This window comes from Marmota marmota, unplaced genomic scaffold (genome assembly GCF_001458135.2).
Source record: "Marmota marmota marmota unplaced genomic scaffold, marMar, whole genome shotgun sequence".
In the NCBI taxonomy this organism is placed as follows: Eukaryota; Metazoa; Chordata; class Mammalia; order Rodentia; family Sciuridae; genus Marmota; species Marmota marmota.
The window spans coordinates 42158146-42182574 of NW_026000108.1; the positions used below are offsets into that span (position 1 = coordinate 42158146).

Below are 24429 nucleotides of genomic sequence, written 5' to 3' on the forward strand. Positions count from 1 at the left end.
TTTATTTCTTGCCCATGTTAAGTGTCTGTGATAGACTAACCTTAGATCTATTCTTGCTCCTTTTGTCTTTCTGTTCTGGGATCCAGGCTGAGGGAGCAGCCCCTGTCTGGGACATGCTGTGCTCAGGCAGAGGGAAGAGAGAGCCAGCGGACATGCCCTGGCTTGTAAAACTTGTGCCAGCCAGACATCGTGTATGTTGTGTCTTCTCACATGCTATTGGCCAAGCACATCATATGGCTAAGCAAACTGTCAATGGGTTGGAGATACATAATTCTCCCACAGGATCCTGCAAAACGCGCACCAGTGGGCAAACCAGGGGATACCCTGGGGATACCTGAGAAACTAGGAAGGGAGCTGTTTGGAAACAGTGGTCCTGTGTACTTCATTGGCAAATATTTGCTAAATGTTATTTATACTGTTTTAAACACTTTATGTTTATTAACTCAATGAATCATCCCAACTAACCTATCAGATAGGTATTATTGTTTCTGTTATCCATATGAGGAAATTAAGGCCTGAGCTCACACAGTAGTAAATGACAGAGCCAGGTTTCAAAGCCAGTCTATCTAGCCCTCGGGCCCTCATGCTAGGAAATGCAAGAATTAGTATAAGTTGTTGATAGGAATATTTTTGTGTGTCCTTTTTGAGAACTGGCCTGCATAATGATTGGTGTTAATTTTTTTAAGTGTCCAAGGTGATGAATTGTTTTATTGGTGCATTATAAGTATACATCATAATGGGGGTTCACTGTGATGTACTCTTACAGGCAGTAAACATAATTTGATTAATTTTATTTCCCATAACAATAACAACAGAAAGAGCTTTGAAAATCAGTGTTTACTAAACCAAGAGGTCTTCAAGAATTGAGATTATATCTTGTTAATGTCTTTGAATCCACAGAATCTAACTTGATTCTTACCAACTATGGGAGGCTAAAAAAAACGAATGAATGAATGTTTATTTTCTGGAAGATTGACTGGAGAACATGTCACCATCTCCCATATTTTTAACTGTTTTGTCAGTCAGCTTCCAAATAATACTGCTGAACAAATTTACGAACCACCTTCATAGAGTCAGGTTTTACTGTTTTGTCTTGTTTTATTTATTTATTTTGTTTATCTATTTGTTTATTTAACCAATCTTGATTTAATGGATAAGAAAACCATACTGAACCATTTACTGCATTTTTTTTTAAATAGATGTTCTCTGGGGCAGTGCCTACTGTCTTGCTTCAGTGTTATCTAAAGAATGCACCATTTGAGAATTTTCTTTTCAAAATTAGGACTAAGATAACTATGCTTCTGTGAGGTATCTATGCCTCCTTCTTTCTGCTGATGAGAATGAAGCGACTAATTGTACTTCTCTTTTCACTTTGACTGCCCAGAACCCCAAAGTCAAACCTAAAGTTCAGTTAGAGTAGTACAGTTGTATCTTGGATTTCAGTGGTCCTAAATTTTAACTTTCTCTTTTATTTTTCCTACTCACTTTTTGTTGGAGGGGTGGGGGGTAGGGTACTGGGGAACGGATCCAGAAGTGCTTAACCACCAAGCCACATCCCCAGCCCTCTTTTATATTTAGAGGCAGGATCTCGCCGAGTTGCTTAGGGCCTTGTTGCTGAGGCTGGCTTTGAACTCGAGATCCTCCTGCCTCAGCCTCCCAATCTGCTGGGATCACAGGCATGTGCCACCACACCCAGCTCCCTACTCACATTTTAAATTTGTGTGAATATTTTAATGTTATGTGGTTACCTATGCTAAAAGCCACTCCAGATCCCTATGGGATGAGGCAGCTTATAAATAAATCCCACACATGCATGCATTTTCTTAACAGTCCTAAAACAGGTGTTCATTGGAGGCCTCTAAATTTGGTTGCTGACACTTGGTTGGAAGAATCTCTTTGCCACAGATCAAGTAGCAAATGCGATATTTTTCTCTAGCTTGTGTCTGTGCTCCCTACTGCATAAATACATTCTTTAAGTCGTTTGGGTCTTCCTCTCCAGGAGGTTCCTGGGGCATTTGTACAAGAGCAAGAGCTGTGTGCACATCCAGCCTGGCCTTGACTTGAGGGTGAGCGCCGCTGCTGCCCTCCCACGTTCCCTCTGTCTTCTGGGAGGGCCTGGAAGGGAGCTCATACCTCCAGCCTCCCAGGAAGAGCTTTCCCAGAATGATTACTGCTCCACTTTTTAGCACCTGGAAGTGCCCTGACATAAGTTGGTGCTGGGCTCTGTGGCCTCGCCTGGAGCTGCAGGTAGGATCTGGGTCAGGGGAGCCCCTGCTGCTCTGCACCTGCCTCCTGGGCCTCTCAGGGTGCTTCCACCAAAAACGAAGCTTCTCAGGACCTGCGTCCTACAGCATCTGACCTCATTGAATTTTGCAGACAGTACTGTAATGACCTTTCAAAATGAAGTGATTTCATTGTTTCCTTCAAAAAGAAAAAAAGGAAAAAAAAAAGTTTGTGTCCTGCAGGTTAGCTTTCTGAGAATGAGCCTCCTGTCTTCTATTTTCAGTTTGCTGAAATAGTGCTTTCACCTGACAGTCTCTTGGCCCTTACAGCCAATCCTGTAAATAATGCTTTTTCTAACTTCTCCCAAGGAAAGAACACAGATCATCCGATAAGTTCTTGCCTTCTTGGATAAAGGCAGATCTTGTTTGTGACTCTGCCTGTTAATCTCAAGGAAAAAAAAAAAAGACATTTTGAGGAGTCATGATCATTTCAGCCCAATTGGCAACTATTTTATGAGTATTTTGTGGAAGATGGTAAATCTCTGCATAAGACCCATGAAATTGTCTACCTGATATTTGTTTTAGGGGAAAATAATTCCTTATCTTTATGGCTGGTTGTCAACTATGCAGTGATATGTCAGCAGGGAGGGAAGAGAATGTGTATCACTAGATGACAGCAAATGACCACATTCATCAGGGTGATGTCAGTGAGTTGACTGTGCCATACATCAGCTAGGTAAGGATCTGCCTGGATTCTAGTTCTGCATATTGAAGAATGGTAGAGAACTATTTCAGGACAGATCTTAGAGCACAGATTCATTTTCACTATTGTTGTGTGAGCTCCAGAGAAACACCAGCTTACCCTCTCGCTCCCCTGAGCCTTAAGTGCTCTTTTCTTCTCTCTTGCTTCCCCACCTGGCAAAATATGACCCACTCCTCATATTCAGCACAAAGTCTTTTTCCCCCATGGAAAATTTCCCAGCTCCCCTGTGCAGAAGCAGTTGCCCGTTGGGTGTTCTGTGATCACAGTATGGTGATGCGATCTCATCCCTTCAGTCCCTTTATAAAGTGATCATGGAAAAGAGAAAACATTCCTATTGGCTGGAAAGGACTCTAGCACCAACTGCTGTATTTTAGTCCTATGTGTTTTCATTTTGTTCTCTTCAATAAAACTATACGAAATCTTTCTGTACTGCCCAAATGCTATGGCCATCAATGCTGACACCGGTAATCTGACCTGCAACTTGTCGGGCCTGGTACTACAGAGTACCTACGATCTTATCCTTGACCTTAAAAAAAATGAAGATATGAAGTCCTGGGCACAGTGACACATGTCTGTGATTGCAGCAACTTGAGAGGCTGAGGCAGGAGGACTGCAAGTTCAACTCCATTCGTGGCAACTTGGTAAGGCCCTGTCTTTAAAAACAAAAACAAAAACAAAAAAAAAACCGCTGGGGTTGTAGTTCAATGGTAAAGTGCCCCAGGGTTCAATCCCCAGTACCAAAGGGGAGGAAGATTCAGATATTAAAAATAACTTCTGTTGAGATTTTCCTTCGATAAAAATTAAGACATATTTAGTAAAAGCAGTCACAATAGAAAAATCCCAGCCAAGTCACTCCCCTGTCTTGATAATTTAACAGCCTATCTTTTGTGCAAGGAAGGGTTTAATGACTTTTTGCCACCTGCTTTTTAAAGCAAGCTACTCATAAAGTTCATATTAATATAAACAAGCTCTCTCTCCCCTTCTGAAGAAGACAGATGCTACATGACAGATTGTTATGTGCCCCAAATAAAAAGATAAAATGACACTGTGTGTGTGCCAAATGCATACTTTTTTGTGTGATTTTTCCCCCCCTGGGGATTGAACCTAGGATCTTACACAGGCTAATCACACACTCCACCACTGGCTGCATCCCCAGTTTCTGAGTGCAGGTTTGAGTTCCGCTTTTGCCCCTGCCAGCTAGGTGTATTTGGGAAGCTCACTTTGGGAGCCTCAATTTCTTTCTCTTTTATTTATTTAGGTACTGGGGGTTGAACCCAGGGGCTCTTAACCACTGAGCCATATTCTCACCTTTTTTATTTTTCATATTTTATTTAGAGACAGAGTCTTACTGAGTTGCTTAGGACCTTGCTAAATTGCTGAGGCTGGATTTGAACTCACAATCTCCCGCCTTAGCCTCCTGACTGCTGGGATTACAGGCATGTGCCGCTGTGCCTAGCGGGAGCTTCAGTTTCTTAATCAGTACTAATACAGTCCTCTCTGCCTTTCCCAGGCACTAGACAAATGAAATTGTTTGCATGTGTGTACCTGTTACAGGAGAAGCCTGTTCCCCTCTGCCTACGTGTTCAGCTTTGCGCTCTGTGCTCCTTGTCCCTGTGTGCCTGCCATTGGAACCTCCTGTGGTCCCTCTGGTGGGCTGGAGTACCTTGTGCTTACCTCCTCATTCTCCTTCATATAGGTATAGATATATCTCACAGTTCTGGGGCTTAAACGCAGGGCCTCGCACGTGCTAGGCAAGCCACAGAGTTATATCCCCAGTTCTTCATTCTCTTTTTCCTTGAACCTGTTCACTGGTACTGGAGGAAGACAGAATATGCCAGATGAAAGCTTTATCTGGGGGTTCTAGACACATTTAAGAAAACTACAGAAATACATTGCTCATCCCTAAATAAGCTCCGTAGTTTTAAAAAAAAACACATTAATGTCTTTAAAGGAAATAATTAAGTGAAACAGGTTCATTATTCCTGGTAATTATAATGACTAGCTCTCGGTCTTTGGCGTTTTAAGGGTAACTCAGCATGAGATGTTTGTTTTTGTAGGCAGATCACTTAATGAAAGTGACTCTATCAGGAAGGACTAAAATAGCATTTTTCTTTTGCATAAATTTACATGTTTAGGCAATGTGTAAAATTAGGAGGAACTGTGGAAAGAAAAAATCTTATACTCTTTATTTTCTTCTACTCTTTGAGGATGAGAGGAAAAGAGGGAAACACACATATTGATGTAATTTGGGGCTCAGGAGTGATCTCTTCCATGGGCCCACCAGACTGTTCACATTTCTGGTAAATTAAATCTTTTCCTTTTAATTGATCCCTGTTTGGCATTTTGGCACCCTTCTGTATACACATTCTTTTAGCTGATATTAACCACAACTTAATCAGGGCTGGTGAGATTACAAATACCACTTTGTTGAAAAGCACTATTTTTGGATCAGAGGTGGGTAGATTTTATTTTTAAGCTTGGGTTTTCAAATTGAAGCATTTGAATTTTGCCCTCACAATTCTTGCTCTTCCACAATATCCTTTGACACAACTAGATAGTTAAGAGGCAAGGCTGATACAGATTCTTCTCTTAGCCCAGTTAATACAACTTTATTTTGCATTTAAGACATATTTATTGAGGTCTGCTATGACCAAGGTACTGTACTTTTATGATGGGTACAACATAGATGAGGAATCCAAGATCCTATCGATAAAGGAGTTTAAAATCTGGTAATATGACAACTTAGAAATAATCAGCCGAGGCCCTGCTTAATTTTTTGGTCTTGTTGGGGGCCTCTCTGCCTTAGAGGCAGGGACTAGCAAACTCTGTCAAGGGCCAAATAATAAATGTTGTAATATTTGGGGCCACACAGTCAGTTGAGTACTGATAGAAGTACTCAGCTCTGCTGTGTTGGAGTAAAAGCAGTATAAATAATACTGTGATGAATGAGTGTGTGGCTCAACTTCAGTAAAACTTTATTTGTAAAAATGGACTGTGCACAAGAATTGACCTGTGGGTTGTGATTTCTGACTGTCCCAGCAGGGTGTGTGCCCCATGTTGTTACACTGCCTTGCTGAGCTGTATGAGATGCCTCCTGAGCACCCTCTGTGTCAGGTAGATGAAGAAAATGAGTCTCTGCCTTAAGGAAGCCTCCAAATGTGAAAGAGATCATGTAGCTTAGAGTAAGACATTTACCCTCTGCCAAGGATACAATTTTACAGCTATAAATATTGATAAATAATATTTTCCCTCCTTCATCAAAGATGTCATAGAAAACTAATGGGCTAGTTTATGTAAAGCATTTTGATTTACTCAGCTGAATATCATTTTTAATGTTAAATTGATGCTTGCTCTTTGGTAGTCCCAAGGGAGATGATTAAATAAATCAGTCTCATGCCCCATAAATATGTGCCATTAAGTGTCAATTAAAAACTGTCTTAAAAGACAGAGACTAAAATAAATAAGTCAATCTGTTCTTTATTCATTTAGAAGTCTCCTATGTTGGGCTTTTCTTTTTTTCTTTCTTTCTTTTTTTTTTTTTTGTAGTTCTGGAGATCAAACCCAGGGCCTTGCATATTACCAAGCACATACTCTACCACTGAACGACATTGCCAGCCCTAGAAGCCTCCTTACATTAATAAACTAGCAAATTTTACTGAGTTTGATTGCTATACTTTATTTTTATGATGCATGCACTTTAAAAATTTATGTCATATTAAATTTTCTAATGGAACCAACTATAGAAGAGAAAAAAAATCTGAGTAATTCAGGAATATGGCAATATGTACTTCAGCAAGTTACACAGCCACAGTATCCTCCGGTTACTTAGGTTTTCTGAGTTATAAAAGTTGTGCTTATCTCACAGTCAGTCTGACTGTCACTTCTAAGACTAGGAAGAGACAGACATGCACTTTTGGAGGTAAAAAGGATAATTTAAAATTGTTCAAATAGTTATACACTGAGGAACAGAAGGGAGTGAACTACTGACGCAGGCAGCATCATGGAGAGATCTCTAAAGAAGCCAGGCACAAAAGGCCATGTGCCGTGTGATGCCACTTACATGTGACATTTGGGACAGAGAAAACTATAGGGGTGGAAATCAGACCAGGGTTGCTAGAGGTTGGGGACATGAGGAGGGATCCATTGCAAAGAGGTATGAGAGGACTTTTTGGGGTGATGGAAATGTTCTCTTCCTTGATTATGGTTGTGGTGACATGGCTGGACCTGTGTCCATGAAGTATGCTTAGCAAGTGTGAATTTTACTGTGTGTAAATTGTACCTCATTAAACCGGATCAAAACTGTTCTAGAGAGTTTCTCAGGCGAAGATAAATGGAGAATAGATAAAAGGTTCCCACAAATTGCTCTTCTGGTTAAATTCTGAGTGCAGTTTGGGTCAGAGTACTCCTTGTATTTACTCTCACAGACAGACCCAGGGAGAACCTCAGCACAGGGCTGAGCTTTGAGGTCAAGTGCAAAGAAAGAATCTCCACCCAGAGGTCAGCCCTGGCCATTCTTCGAGATTCCTGAGAAGTGCTTGTTTCCCTGTGGTAAGGAAGTTGAGGTGAATTGTGTTGCTGTCTGCCATGTTTATTCTTACCCATGTCTTTTCCTTCAACTGCATGGGAAAATGAAAGGCACAGATCGCAGACACTTTGGAGTCACATCCCTGCTTTTGGTCATGTTTCTAGGCTAGTCATTTAAAGAATGTCCACCGAGAATCTCCTATCTGCTGGGCACTGACACAGCCCAGACAAGACAGGGACCCCTGCCATCCCAGAGCTCACCTACCAGAAGGCTAACAGTTCACATTTACTAAGCACTTACTATGTGCCAGGTGCCGTGTCATTTCATCCAGACCGCCACTGATCATTGGTAATGATAATACCAATTATCATCATGGTGCTCATTAAAGTGAGGAAATAGAAGCCTAGAGAGTTAAGTACCTTGACTTAAGGGCACGTTACTCACTAAGACACAGTAAGAAGCAGCCTGGATTTTGAGCCCACACTGACTGGTGATAAGTCCATGTTCTTTACGACGTGGCCTCTCTGCAGTGCACAGGTGAGCAGCAGGTACATTGCTTACAGCACTTAGGTACTCAACTGACAGAGTCCCAGAATCTCAGTGCTACATGCCCTAGGAAATAACTTCAGGATGAATAAAGCTCTCCCATTTCTGTAGAAACCATAACTTCCTGAGATGGAAGGTCAATGAACATCAATAGACAATTTACCAAAAATAAAAATAAAATAAAATTGAATTGACAATCATCTAGCAGAGATGTTGACCTTAAAAACAAAGAAATAAAAAATAGAAAATTAATATATTACATATTCAATCAGCAAGAAAAGAGTTTTGATGGAGACAGTGAAGACAAATGCACTGTTAATGGAAAGGAAAATTAATGTAGTTTGAAAAGCAGTTTCCATTCTGAACGGTAACCATATTTATTCCTTTTAACCTAATTTTTCTAGTTATATGACTTTATCTTTAGGAAGTAGTCCAAAATTGTTGCAATGGTATATTTAAAAATACATACAATGGATAGATCCTAAATGGACAACAGCAGATGAACAGATAGTAAATTAAGAAACATTTATTCAATGGTGTATTAAGGAAGTGATTAAAATGATGGTAGAGAAGCCAATGTAGTAATATGGGGAAAACAGGTAATACAAACCTTAGCTAAATCTTTACCACTTGCACCTCAGATACAGCATTTTCTCTAGGATATATAAAGAACTCAAAAAACTTAACACCAAAAAAACCAAATAACCCAATCAATACATGGGCAAAGGAACTGAATAGACCCTTCTCAGAAGAAGAAATAGGATCGGTCAACAAACATATGAAAAAATGTTCAATATCACTAGCAATTAAAGAAATACAAATGAAATCTACCCTGGGATTCCATCTCACTCCAGTCAGAATGGCAATAATCAAGAATACAAGTAACAATAAATGTTGGTGAGGATGTGGGGAAAAAGGTACACGCATACGTTGTAGGTGGGACTACAAATTGGTACAACCACTCTGGAAAGCAGTATGGAGATTCCTAAGAAAACTTGGAATGGAACTACCATTTGACCCAGTTATCTCATTCCTAAGTTTATACCCAATGGACTTAAAATCAGTATACTACAGTGATATAGCCACTTCAATGTTTATAGCAGTTTAGCGGTTTAATTAATAGCAGTTTAATTCACAATAGCTAAATCATGGAACCAACTGAAGTGCCCTTCAACATATGAGTGGATAAAGAAATTGTGGTATGCATGCACACAATGGAATATTACTTAGTCTTAAAGAAGAATGAAATTATGGCATTTGCTGGTAAATGGATGGAACTGGAGACTATCATGCTAGGTAAAATAAACCAATCCCAAAGAACCAAAGGCTGAATGTTCTCTCTGATATGCAGATGGTCATTCACAATGGGGGCTGGGGCTAGGGAACAATAGAGGTACTTTGGATTAAACAGTGGGGAGTGAAGGAAGAGGAGGAAGTTTGGTGGTAGGAATGATAGTAGAATGAATCATACTTTTTTTTTTTTGTGGTGCTGGGGATTGAACCCAGGGCCTTGTACATGTGAGGCAAGCACTCCACCAGCTGAGCTATATCCCCAGCTGAATCAGACATTATTAACCTATGTGCATATATGATTTTACAACCGCTATAAATCCATATCATGTTCAACCAGAAGAGTGAGAAGTTACATTCTATTTATGTATGAAATGTCAAAATACATTCTACTGTAAATAACAAAGAATACGCTAGCTGTAAAAAAGAAGGAAGGGAGAATGCAAAATCACATGTTGAATATAATTAAACCTTTTTTTTTCTTTAGGACAGAGAAAAGTGTCTTCAAATAACAGTTTTTTGTCTTCAGCCATAAATCTTATAGTTCTGGAGCCCAATACTCAACAGATTTTTATTTGGTGATTGTCATTTAGTGCTTCTATAATAAGAAGAGGAAATTTAAAATTTACCTTCATTACACAATTTAGGAAATTACTAACATATTTTAAATTATTTGAATTTTTCTTAAAAAGCAAACCACTATAACCATAGAATTATTAAAAAGAACACAGCAGACCTACATGGTACAATGCGCAGTGATCTCCGTGAGAGGGAAAACAGCGATGTGTGGGACAATGTGTATTCTATCTAACCTGTAAAAAATTGGATATTGAAAAATTATAATTTGTGGGTACAAATTGATGCTATAATATATGTAAACAAATAATTTAGTTAACATGTCCATCACCTCAAATATTTACCATTTATTCCTCTGGTCTAATGAAACTTCGCAACTTCTGACCAATTTCCCTCCAGCCTCTGATAACTAACATTCTGTCCTCTGCTTGAGTTTGACTGTTTTAGATTCCACTCAGGAGTGAGAAAATACGGTATTTGTCTTTCTGTCCCTGGCTTAAATTCACATAGCACAATGTCCTCCAGTTTCATCCATACGATGGCAAACGGCAGGATTTCCTTCTTCTTCTTCTTCTTCTTTTTTTTTTTTGAAACTGAATGGTATTCCATTGTGTGTGTATGTGTGTGTGTGTGTGTTTGTGTGACTTTTTCTTTATCTATTCATCTGTTGATGGACAAGTTCATTCTTTTATTTTATTAAGAAATTTTTTTTTTAGTTGTCAATGGGTCTTTTATTTTCTTTATTTATATGTGGTGCTGAGGATAAGTGCTGAGGATCAAACCCAGGGTCTCTCACCAGGGTCTTACCCAGGTAAGTGCGCTACCGCTGAGCCACAACTCCAGCTCCCAGATTCATTCTTAACTTTGCTATTGGGATTAATACTGCTGTATGGAGGCTGGGTTTGTGGCTCAGTGGTAGAGTGCTCGCCTAGCATGTACCAGGCACTGGGTTCGATCCTCAGCACCACATAAATGTAAAATAAAGATATTATGTCCACATAAAACTTAAAAATAAATATTAAAAAAAATACTGCTGTAAACATGAGAGTGCAGATACATTTTTGTCATACTGATTCTAAAACCTTTGGCTATATACCCAGAAATGGGATTACTGAATCTATACTTGATTTATATTAAGAAGAAAAAAAGGGAGAAAGGGTTGAGGACATTATCCATGTCTACATATGGTTGAATATACACACAGGCATCCTGGAGAGACACTGAAGAAACCAGAACCGTCATTCCCTGCCTGCCTTTAAATCAGTAGGATTCAGAATAGAGAAAGTCATGGGTCCCTTTCCTGCTGCAGCAGTGATGTGAGGGCATGAAAGTTAGCTCAAGAACCCGGTGATCATTTGTCACATAGTTACTGTAAGAAAAGACTGTTGGCATTTCAGCAATTGACCTTACAAACCAATATATAAAATAAATCACGTCTTTTAGGTTATAGACTACCTCTGTTGATGAGCCACACAATAGCGGCAGGACTGAAAATAGTAAGATCCATCAGGGCCTGGAGTATGGCTGATCCAAGGAAGACTGTTCCCACTGCTAGAAAACAGATTAATAGGGAGTCATGGGGCTGGGGTTGTAGCTCAGTGGTAGAGCACTTGCCTAGATTGTGTGAGGCACTGGGTTCAATATTCAGCACCACATGAAAATAAATAAATAAAATAAAGGTGTTGTATTCATCTACAACTAAAAATATTTTTTAAAAATTAATAGGCAATAAGATGATGTTTCTTTGCAGCTAAATGAGGGATGATTCTGTACTGTGTTCTCAAATTCTAACAAAGGAGATCAGAGCTGAGTTTTCAAGAAGTACTTGAACAAAGTGGAAAGAGATGGGAGAACAGAAATCCAGGAGAGCCTTCAAGAGGGTGCAGGTTGGGGACTGTTGTTTTACCTACCTATAATTTTTATCATCTGATCAGGAGCTTTGGGTCCCTAGAATTGGCCCAGGGAAGAGTGCTCCCCAAAGGGAAGGGTCTTGGGTGATCTGCTCAGCTGTACCTCCCATGCTGGTGAGCAGGTTCACAGCCCTGCATCAGGCCTCTCCCTTCATCCTTAAGCCCTAGATTTTTACCTTAAGAACATGGAAAATTAATAGCCATTTATCCTTCAGGCAAGTATGAGGGAGATGTGCTTGTGAACAGTTGCCTTTGAGAAGTTGAAAATAAAGAAGCAGATCAGCTTACTCATCCGCAATTCAAACATCCAGCAGAGGTATTTATCTGTTGAGCTACTTTACTGAAAAGACTTGAATGCATTCCATCTGTGGTGCTCAGGTTCTATTTGTACTTTCACTAAGCTGTAGAAAAGAAAAAAAAAAACCCTCCTTTGTCCTTCCTCCTCCTCCTCCTCCTCCTTCACCCTCTGTAATGGAAAAACGTTCAATGCCAGCGACACAAACACAGAGGACTCTTCACTCCTTGCCTTGCCACTCCCTGACTGTCACATGCTTTCTGGTTTGATTGGAGCAACCGTTCCTGGTGGAATCTGCTTGTTGCTGAAGAGCGAGGCTCTGTGTGGGGATTCTGCATGTGCTACTGCTCTCTCTGTTGGAAATGCTTCACAAATCACAGTGGTAGTGGGAACGTGGAGTGGAAGGTTCTTTGGAAACCAAGGGCTTTCTATGCTGTTCATTGAAAACCAGGGAGTGATAGTGTTGAGACATAACCTGGATATTTTGGGATAGCAAGGACACCCATGTGTCCAGGGTGGGCAGTTTGTAAGGGGGCTGGCAGGTATAGAATCTAGAAGTTTGGATAGGCAAAGCAGGCGGAGTATGGTGGGGACCACGGATGCCAGTCTCTGATGAAATTTATTCAGTGAATAATGGGAAGTCACCAGATGTTTCACAGGAAGGAAGTCCTTAATGCAAGAGGGCTGTACTGATCAACCTGGTGGTAATGTTAAGGGTAAGCAGAGGCCGATTGACTGAATAACAGGATATTTCAGCAAGCCAGGCATGTGTAGATGAGAGTCTGGGTTAGGGTGGTGACAGGGATGACAAGCTTAAGGGACATTCAAAGAAAGAAACAAAGGAGTTTTTAAAAGCTAGCCCAGTACGGAGAATGAGAGAATGGAAAATCAAATGACGGTTGTTTCTCTTAGAAAAAATCGTATTGCCATTCAACTGATGAGGAATCGATATTGGCTTTACTTTAAAGATTTACAATAGAGGGGGAAAAAGAGTATGTAGAGGATTCAAATCAGCCAGGAAGACATGGTATCAAGAAAACAGAAAAATTTAAGTAATGACATCCGGTTAGCGGCATCTTCCATTAGGTGACTGTAGAGTGGGATGTCAAGACAAATGCCACCTGAGCAAGACTTGTACTGGGGATTCAGAGGTTATTGGTGACTCAGAAGTGGACTATGAGTAGCATGGTGTGATCTGGGGAGTTCAGGAGAGAACAGTGCTGTGATGAAGGAGCCGCAGGCATGGATCATTCGCCTCTGCAGCTTAAAGGTGAAAATAAAAAAAGAAAGAAAAATTAATAGCATCATTAAGCTTATGGATTACCAAAACCTGTAGTTTGGCTAAGAAATGCTTTCTGTGCAGAGGGATGGTATAAATCATGTGGAGGTGGTGAATTTCCACCTTTGAGCCAGACTCTGGTGGTATCCATCCCAAAGAGTTGATGGCTTTAGATAGGCCACCTTTGAGCTCCAGATTTCAGTACATCTTTTACACATATGTGTTTCTGGAAGTTCCACTGGATAAGAGGCTGGGGGAGCCGGGTGCAGTGGCACACACCTTTAATCCCAGGAGTGCTCAGGAGGCTGAGGCAGGAGGATTGTGAGTTCAAAGCCAGCCTAGCAACTTAGTGAGGCCATAAGCAACTCAGTGAGACCCTGTCTCTAAATAAAAAATACACACACAAAAAAAGGACTGTGGCTCAGTGATTAAGTGCCCCAAGTTCAATCCCCAGTGCCAAAAAAAAAAAAAAAAGAAGAAGAAGAAGCTGGGGGACATAGGAGATGGAGTTGCAGAAATTCTGCCCTCCTACTAGCATGTGAAGGTAGAGTAGAGGGGAAGGAAGTAATTATGCAGGGGTTTTGAGGGGCGGGTACTGGGGATTAAATCCAGGGGTATGCCTAACCAAGGAGCCACATTCTCAGCCCATTTTATTTTATTTATTTTGAGACAAGGTCTTGCTAAATTGTTGAGGCTGGCTTTGAGCTTGTGATCCTCCTGCCATAGCCTCCTGAGTCTCTGGGATTACAGGCATGCGCCACCGTGCCTGGCTGTAGGTTTTTTCATACTTTACAATGTAATTTCATATCCAGCCCAGATTGGAGTATCATGGTTCAGATCATGCCTGCTGTATCCTGCCATCAGGATGGGACCCTAGAGAAGGAAAAGGAGATAGTGTCGTTGTTCAGGTGCTGTTGTCCACTGAGAGCCGCTAAAAGTTGTCACTGCTGCTTCTGCCAGTTGCTACTCGAGAATGGACTCAGAAGACGCTGCCCAGTGACCATGGCATATCTGCCCACAAAACTGACTTCATGCAGACAGAAACCTTATTCCACCACCTGGCCGGAAGCAGCCAGCAACACAGTCACGACTCCTGGGCAGAAACCTTCTGAATAACTCAGCTGTGGTCTGTCTCTCTGTTACAATCTGTTCTCAAATGCCAGGTCTTGCAGAAGTAAATGAACCCTGGAGATGTGGTCCCAATACCCATTCTTCATGACTGCTGGACCAGAACTTGAAATACAGCCTCCTTACTCTTAATTCCTCATTCTTGATCACCCTTGTGGGGCTGTTTGGGACAGACAGTAGAGGCTGTGACACCTGCTCCCCACAGCACAACAAATCCAAGGCCCCTTTTCTCCTTATTTGGAGGAGTTTGCCTTTGAGCCCGCTGTTCTCAAAGATCACACTCTTCTTCCTTTTCCTTCCTTTTCCCTGGCAAGACCCAGGGTGTGGTACCCGCACCCTGATTGCCTTGTTCTTGTTGATTTTTGTCCTTGTATTTGAAAACACTGACCAGATTATTCAATCGTGAATCACTAACTGTTTGGAGCATTCTGCGGAGTTCTCTGGGAGTCTCTGAGTAAGGAAATGAACAGAGAGGGGTGAGGAGTCCAAACGGAAGTTTTCAGTAGAGAACAAGCTGCCATGGCTACCTCAGCAGTACGTGGGCATCCACACAGCTGGTTCAGTTTAACACCTTGCTTCTAGCTGTGAAATTTGTTTGGAGCTTCACCAGGTCTATTTTGTATAAATGGAAAAAAAATTAGAGAAAGGAAAACCAGATTTCAGACTTGAAATTATACATAGAAACACTATCAAGCCCTATTCATGGATTCTGTATCCACCAATTTGCCTGCTTGTTAAAATTTATTTGTAATAACTTGTAAAAAGTTATTATTTGCATTCATTTGTTTTATGTCTCTTCCCAGAAGTAGACTTGCTGGATCATATGGTAATTTTATTTTTAACTTTTTGGGAAACTGCCATGTTATTTTCAGCAGCAACTGTACCGTTTTACATCCCCTCCAGCAGGGCGCAAGGGTTCTGATTTCTGTATATCCTCACCGACAAAAATATTTTCTGTATTTTTCATAATGGCTCTCCTAATGGATGTGAGGTGGTATTAAAACTGAAGTTTGACCAGATATAGTGGGAACATACCTCAACATTGTTAAAGGTATCTATGCTAAACCCAAGGCCAGCATCATTCTAAGGGGAGAAATAGCGAAAGCATTTCCTCTAAAAATGGGAACAAGACAAGGATGCCCTCTTTCACCACTTCTATTTAACATAGTCCTAGAAATTCTAGCCAGAGCAGTTAGACAGATGAAAGAAATTAAAGGGATACTAATAGAAAAAGAAGAACTCAAACTATCACTATTTGCTGACATGATTCTATATTTAGAAGACCCAAAAAACTCCACTAGAAAACTTCTAGAATTCATAAATAAATGAATTCAGCAAAGTAGCAGGATATAAAATTAACATGAACCAATTGTGTTCCTATGCATCCATGATGAATCAACTGAAATAGAAATTAGGGAAACTGTCCCCATTCACAAACCTCAAAAAAATTATTTGGGAACCAATCTGACAAAAGAGGTGAAAGACCTCTACAATGAAAACTATAGAACTCTGAAGAAAGAAATTGAAGAACTTAGAAGATGTAAAGATATCCCAGGTTCTTGGACGGGCAGAATTAATATTGTCAAAATGGCTATACTACCAAAAGTGCTCTATAGAATTAATGCAATTTCTATTACGGTTCTGATGATGTTCTTCATAGAAATAGAAAAAGTAGTCATGAAATTCATTTGGAAAAATAAGAAGCCCAGAATAGCCAAAGCAATTCTTAGTGAGAAAAGCAAAGCAGGAGGCATCACAATACCACACCTTAATTATACCACAGAGCTATAGTAACAGAATTGGCATGGTATTGGCACCAAAACAGACAGGAAGACCAACGGTACACAATAGAAGACCCAGAGACAAACCCACATAAATACAGTTATCTCATACTAGACAAAGGTGCCATAAACATACATCGGAGAAAAGATAGCCTCTTCAACAAATGGTGCTGGGAAAACTGGAAATCCGTATGCAGCAAAATGAAATTAAACCCCTATCTCTCACTTTGCACAAAACTCAACTCAAAGGAGATCAAGGACTTAGGCATTAGACCAGAGACCCTGCGCATACCAGAAAAAAAGGTAAACCCAAATCTCCATCATGTCATCTTAAGAACTGAATTCCTCAACAAGACTCCTGAAGCACAAAGAAGTAAAATCAAGAATCAACAAATGGGATAGTATCAAACTAAAATGCTTCTTCATAGCAAAGGAAACAATCAAGAACATGAAGAGAATGGTAGAAAATTCTTTGCCTCCTGTACCTCAGATAGAGCATAATCTCCAGGATATACAAAGAACTCAAAAAACTTAACACCAAAACCAAAAAACAAACAAACAAAAAACAAATGGGCAATGGAACTGAATAGACACTCCACAGAAGAAGAAATACAATCAGTCAACAAATATGAAACAACTGTTCAACATCTCTAGCAATTAGAGAAATGCAAATTAAAACTGCACTGAGATTTCATCTCACTCCTGTCAGAATGGCAATTATCAAGAACATAAGTAACGATAAATGTTGGTGAGGATGTGGGGGGAAAGGTGCACTCATACATTGCTGGTGGGACTGCAAATTGGTGTAACCACTCTGCAAAGCAGTATGGAGATTCCTTAGAAAACTTAGAATGGAACCACCATTTGACCCAGTTATCCCACTCCTCAGTTTATACCCAATGGACTTAAAGTCAACATACTACAGTGACACGGCCACCTCAATATTTATAGCAGCTCAATTCACAATATCTAAGCTATGGAACCAACTGAGGTGCCCTTCAACAGATGAATGATAAAGAAACTGTGATTCATATACACAATGAAATATTACTCAGACATAAATAAGAATGAAATAATGGCATTTTCCTGAATCACAATAGGTAGGGGGAGTTCATCAGATTGTACAGGGCAGAGTGGGGGTAAAGAAGGGGGGATGGGAATGGGAAAGACAGTAGAATGAATTGGGCTTAACTTTCCTATGTTCATATATGAATCCGTGACCAGTGTAACTCCATATCATGTACAATCTCAAAAATGGGAAGTTATACTCCATGTATATATGATATTTCAAAACACATTCTACTGTCCTATGTAACTAAAAAGAACAAATTTAAAAAATTAAAAGTAAATAAATAAAACTGAAGTTTGAGATGAAACTCGATTTTCTCCACTTCTGCTGGTGGGTGGGGTCTGTATTGCAGCTGAGCAAGTCTGTTTTCATGTTAGCTGCTAATCACAGCAGGGGATGTCTGCTGGCATGACTCAGAGAGTCACAACTGGCAAGCCAGATTCTTCTCCACCACTATAGAGTGAAGAATGAAAGGAGTAGAAGAAAAGAGATAGAACTTCCGTAAGGTGAGAGGGGAACTTATAGCAGATTGCCACTTAACATGTAGTAGTCTGGGGGTTTATATAGCTACTGGGTAAGGACATTGATCAATATCTATGCTAATCTGGTCTTGAAAAAGACTGGTTATTGATTAGTATCTGTGCTAATCAGGTATTGATAAAATACCAAGACTATTGGTCAAACTCAATGCTAAACCGGTACTTGGTTAGCCTTCTCTTGCTCGGGTCTGTCTCGTCCATCATTCAGCCCCCCTCCCCTATTCTTGGACAGAAGAGTTGGCTGAAATGTTTGGGATGTTGGGACTCATTAACTATTTTAGTATCTCATCATAGTTTTAATTGCATTTCCTTAATGATTAGTGATGCTGTATCTTTTTGTGTGCTAATTGGCATTAACATATTTAGTGTCTACTCAAGTCTTATGATCAGTTTCTTATAGAAATAAATATTTATCAACCTATAACCTAGCAGTTCTACTCCTAGGAAGTAGAAGGAATTTACCCAAGAGAAATGAAAGTACATGTGCACAAAGACTGTACAAGAATAGTTATAGCAGCTTTTTTCAAAGTAGCTCCCAAATGAAAACAATTGAATGTCCATCCATAAGAGAAGGCATAAAAATATGTGCTATTTTCATAAAACAGAGTATTTCTCAAGATTAAAACAGAGCAAATTGTGGACAACAATGCAGATGAATCTCAGAGATATTATGCCAGGTGCGTAGGGACAAACGTGAAAGAACAAATTCGAATTGGGCCCCTTTAGTGAAGCACAAGAATAGGCAAAACTAATAGATGATATTGAAAGGAGAACATTTCTGTTGGTGTGTGGGGATTGACTGAAGGGGGCACGGGAGAACTTTCTGGAGTGATGGAAATATTCTATATTTTTATTTTTGTTGATGGCTACACAGCTGGATCCCTTCACAAAATGTATCAGATTGTGGATGCTAAGAGTGTTGCATTTCATTGTAAATTTCACTTCAAGTTGGAAAAGCGGAAATTTATTCTTATGATTTTCTGTGAAACCTTAATTCAGAATGGCACATTTTAAAATACGCTATGATTTCCATTTGGTGAAATTTCTTGAGATCTACTTGATGGCCTGTGTGGTCATTTCCTATGAATGTTTCGCGTATGCCTTCAAAGAACATGTAGTCACAGTTGTCGGATGCATTCTACCACATAGGTGACTAAGGTTGCTTTTGTGGTATTCAAATCATTTGAATTTTTATTTGATTTTTTTCTTTTGCTTGTTCTGTGAGTTACTGAGAGACATGTGTTAAAATCTTACGTAATCTTCATAATCTTGGACATATTCATTGTAGATACTTTAAAGACTGTGCCCTGTCTCCATTTGGGCCACCTCTGGGTTTGCTTTCATTGCCTTTTCTTTTTTCTTTTGGTACTGGGGATTAAATCCAGCGGCGCTGTACCTGAGCCACATCTCCAGCCCTTTTTTGTATTTTATTTAGAGACAGGGTCTCACTGAGTTGCCTAGGGCCTTGCTTTTTCTGAGGCTGGTTTTGAACTCGTGATCCTTCTGCCTCAGCCTCCCCAACCACTGGGATTACAGGCGTGCCCCACCACAGCTGGCTCATTGCCTCTTTCTTGAACCGCATCCTGGTATGCCCTGGAATTGCTGCTAGGGTGTAGTACTACTTGCAGAAGTTGTAGATACTGTGGAGGTGTCGGTTTTTCTTCTGAGGGCCTACTTTTGCTTCTTTTTTAAATTTTTTGTAGGTATAGATGGACACAATGCCTTTATTTTATTTGTTTATTTCTATGTGGTGCTGAAGATTGAACCCATTGCCTCATGCATGCTAGGCAAGCACTGCACCACTGAGCTACAGCCCCAGCCCTTACTTTTGCTTCTGATGGGCATTTGGAGTAGGACAGACCTCCCTAATGGACACAGGGACCCAGGGACTGCGCTGATGTGAGGCTGGGTGTGGTATTCTGTGGGCCTTCACCCTCAGGTGCAGACTTCAGCACTACTGGAAGCATGGCTTATTTACCTGGACGCCTTTGGTGGGCCCTGAACTCTAATTGTCACCGCCCACCATGGGGAGTGTCCAGGGCTCTGTCTGTTCAGTGCTCAGGCCTCTCTGCTGCTTTCTGCCTGGTTCACGTCGCCTGCCAATCTGCAGATGGACGAGAGGCAGAATGTTAAACGGCTTCTCTTCTGGTTCCTTCTCTCTGGGACCTTCCTTTCCATCCTGCAAAATGGACAAAAACTCCGCTCACATTTTGTGTTTCTAAATAGCTACTTTTTCCTGGGCTTCTCGGCAGCTTGGCCTGTACTTCTGAAAAATCAGTAGTGTCTCAAAAGGAAAAGTAGTATGGGATGAAATGCCAGGCTTTCTTCAGTGTCACCCGCCGCTCCGAGATCTTGCCTGGTACGTCCCGAGTAGCCTTCCAATGCCTTTAAACAGGTTTTGGACGAAATTTTTGCCTAACTGGCACAAGCTAGTCCCTCTAGGGACATGTGGAGGACGTCCCCCACACCCTGAGACTTGGAGGGGCTTCCTTCCATATTATTGCCTCAGAGTGTTGTCTTGTTCCACTTGTTTTTACAAAGGACATATTTGAATCAGGAATTGTTTCCTGGACATTTCCCTCCTCCGTTCCAGTTAACATCTGCTGTCACCATGTCATCCAGGGGAGGTAGGTGTAGGAGGGATGGTGTATCTTGCCTACAGGGAGCTTCTGAACCTAGCTAAATCTGATTTGTGTCTGAATAAAAGATGCCTTTGCTACCTCTGAGGAAAGAGATAACTTAAGGATTCCCGCCTTCTCTCTGCCTTCTCTCAGCTAGGTAGAATGGGTGTGTTCTGGCTCCTTGGATTTAGGCTAACCTACCATAAAGAGTGAGTCTGAGAATTCTGTGTGTAAAAACATAGATGTTTTCAGTGTCCACGGGTGTGATTCTTTCTATCCCCTCAAAAGTGGAAACAGTTTATACTAAATATTTTTTAAAACCCTACAATAAATTTAGGATAAGCCATGAAACTTAATATTACTTCACGTGATTGAAAGCCTCAGCAAAAACTAACAAAAGGGCATGGCTTCTGTACTGACTTCACCAAGAAATGGAAGGCAAAGAGATTCATCTTAAAATACCTAAAACGTTCTTGATGTTTTATTTTTTCTCAACAGTTCACGAGAGCAGTGATTCCCAGGCTTCCTCAATGATGTTCCCCATTTTCTGACACTCTTACCGCTGAGGTCGAATTTTCCTTTTTACAAGAAGAAAATATTGGTGAAGGATTATCCAACCACAAAAGGACTTGTGTCTGTTACGACAGGTAAGTCACCTGTGTAGAGGATGGGTGGGAAGTAGCTCATGATCTAGGAAGGACAGAAGAGCATTTCACTTATTGAATGGGAGTCTATAAGTGATAGTATGTAGTTCACTAAGCATCAAGCTAAGGCACCCTTGTCACTGTGATCTTCTAATTCTAGGATGAAGTCCCAGCCCTTCAACTTACTGAGTAATCTCAGACAAGTTGCTTATATTCTCTGAACCCCAGTTTTTTTGTTTATAAAAGAAAAATTCATAGGAAAATATTTGCAAATGGGGATGATGGGCATATAATATAAAAAATGTCATTGTCACTGATTATTGTTTTGTGGCTGTTACAAAATCTCTTGGAATAGTTAGTGGCCACGCCTCATGGTGATTTTGGACCACAGGGCTGGGTCCTCCAAGTGCTGGGAGGGGGAGGCCTCCCTTCTGAAAACAGGATAATTACATTCCTATGTCTGCAGGAATTGTTTCCTGCAGGTATCTGCCACACACTCTTTGAAAGTTGGGGGGAAGGATGGAAGTTAAAAAGATCTCATGGCAAGCATTGTGTTAAGTATTTGGGTACATTAGTTCACTTAATCTGTACACCAAGCCTTGCAAAGGGGTATTATTTCTACTGTGACATTTCTTCTCAGGTGATAGGAGCCCTTAGGGAGTCACTTAAAAGAAGGTTTAAAAAAAAAAACCCACTCTCGGTTATTTTATTTTTAGATATTTTACTAGATGGTGGGAATTGAAATTTTTAATTATTTCTAATGTTCTGCAGTGTACATAGATGGCTTCTGTAATAATTATGTGATTGTTTAAATATGAACGATGAATTGAAAAAAGAAAATGTTTGTTGAGTACCTCCAGTGAAGTAGGTCCTGTTTTAGATGCTTGGTCCCATCAGTGAACAAAGCAGGCACGGATCTTGCCCTTCTTGGACTATGTCCCAGCATGAAGGGAGACAGTATAAATAATGCACATAACAAATGTGTTATTAGGATATTAGACACTAGCAAGAATATGGAAAAAAGAAAAAATAGAGCAGAATAAGGGGAATTGGGAGTATTTGAAGGTGGACGGGTTCTCATTGTAGTGTTAAGTTGAATAGCTAGAGGCTCACTGAGGAAAGATGGCATCTCCCAGAGGAAGCAGCTAATGCAAAGGCCATAAGGAGGGAGTGTAGCTGGTGCATGCCAGGACAGAGTAAGTGGGAATTTGGAGAGGCAATGTCAGGTTCAGAGGAAATCATGACATTTCCATTGGTTAGATACTGTCTCGGTCCATTTTCTGCTGCTATAACAAAATACCTGAGACTGGGTGGTTTATAAAGAACAGGAATTTCTTTGGCTCATGGTTCTGGAAGCTTAGAAGCCCAAAAGTGTGGTCTTCATGCGCATCATCTCATGGAGGAAGGTGAAGGAGCAACAGAGGCAAAAGCAAGAACAGGCCAAACTTGCATTTCTAGTAGATACATTTTTGCACTGATTAACCCAATGCCGTGATAGGGATGTGACCCAGTCAGCTCTCATTAAGCCCCACTGTTGCATTCAGAATTAAGTTTCCAACATGAGGGGTTCACATTCAAACCATGGCAGATACACAAGAGAAGTTTCCTTCTTCCCTACCTGGTTTACTTAGGTGTGTTTCCTCTGCAGTGAAAACACACACGCACACACACACGCACACGCGCACACGCATACACACATACATGCGCACACACTAAGTAAATTAGACCTGCATCACCACACTGCTTTGCTACGCTGCCATCACAATGTACCAGGAACCACGTGGTTACAACAGAATTGTATTATTTCATGGTTCTGTAGGCAAGTCCAAAATCAAGTTAGGGTCATGCTCCCTCTGAGACAGAGGTGGGGATCCTTCCCTTCTTCCTGGCTTCTGGTGGCGCCTGGCAGTCCCTGATGCTCCTCAGCTGGCACCTGGGTCACTCCAGCATCTGCCTCTGTTGTCACGGGGCTCCTCTGCTGGGTCTGTCTTCAGTGGTCATCTTCCATCTTCCTGTATGGGCACCCACATGTGGGATTAAGGGCTCACGCCCTTCCAGTGACACCTCATCTTAACTAATTACAACTGCAGTGACCTTATGTCCAAGCTTATGGTCCCTCTCTATGGAACAGGGATCTTTTCAGGGAGCCATAATTAAACCCGCCATAGTCATCCTAAACACTTAATAGAGATTACCATTCCCGTCTTCTAAGTGGAGAAACCGGCTCAGAAAGTGCAAATGACTGGCTGAAAGTCAGAGTCAGCTATCCAAAAAAGCCAGATCAAAATGACCCTGTGCCACGTGCCATGTGACTGTGATATCAGGATGGAGCTGACGGGGAGCTGCCCTGGACTGGGGCGGGAGTTGCACCCAGTCAGGATTGTAGTCCCTTCCGTGTGGCCCAGCGCTCCCACTCAAGGAGCCCTGTCTGCCTCCCACTCCCACTTTGCCTGTTTCAACTCAAAGCCTGAGAAACATAGGAAACAGATGCTTCTTTTCTCTTTTAGGACTTTTTCCAGGAAATAATACTGCAATTAATTTATGTGGCTTACAGAACATTTTGTGACAAGAATACATTTTCCCCCCTCACATAACATGGGGAAAAAAATTGTGTGTGTGTGTATGTGTCACGCGCGTGTGCATGCACAGCTCACTGAGGTAGCTGGCTTATTGAGGAGATTTTGAAAGCATTTAATAAATTTTGCTTTTCATTACATTTAAAGACCCCTTCTAAATATGAAGCTTGCCTGGCCATTTGTGAGTCTGAACCAACACCAGAGCCATATTTTAGACATAGTGTTGAGAGGTACACCTGAGAAGAAGAAGGACACATCAGAACAGAATGCAACAGTGCCCATGCCTGTGAGGACACATAGCCCTCAAGTGACATCCCTGGCTGGGCTGACTGTGGACGAAGTGACCCAAGGTGGTTGTGCTGGCGCAATGTCTAAATCCTGGTCAAGGAAAGCCAGCACGCAAATCTGAGTGTTCAGTCTGGGACGTGAGATAAAGCTGCAATAGGAAGAAAATATCCCAAGGTCAAGAGCAGAAAGAGTAGAGATGCACCAAGAAGTTGATCTGAGGCAAGGTGAACGGCTGAGGCGCTGGTGGGTGAGGGCTAGGGAGGCCTGTCTGACCAGGGCTCCAAAGCCACGATGGGTGTGGACAGGGCAGGTGGCAGACAAGCCTGGTCTGCCTCTCCTGAGTGGGCCATGGTTTCCTTTCAAGGTCCCTTCTTGTC

General features: G+C 41.1%; 1 protein-coding gene across 2 annotated transcripts in view; it reads left to right on the forward strand.

The window, feature by feature from the left end:
* The window catches only part of Cracd (capping protein inhibiting regulator of actin dynamics), a 237952-nt gene that overhangs the window by 95374 nt on the left and 118149 nt on the right, over positions 1–24429 (forward strand). For both annotated transcript variants that reach the window (XM_048784526.1, XM_048784528.1), the window contains exon 2: positions 21043–21191. The gene's annotated coding sequence lies outside the window, so the exon portion shown is untranslated. The remainder of the gene's footprint in view (positions 1–21042; positions 21192–24429) is intronic.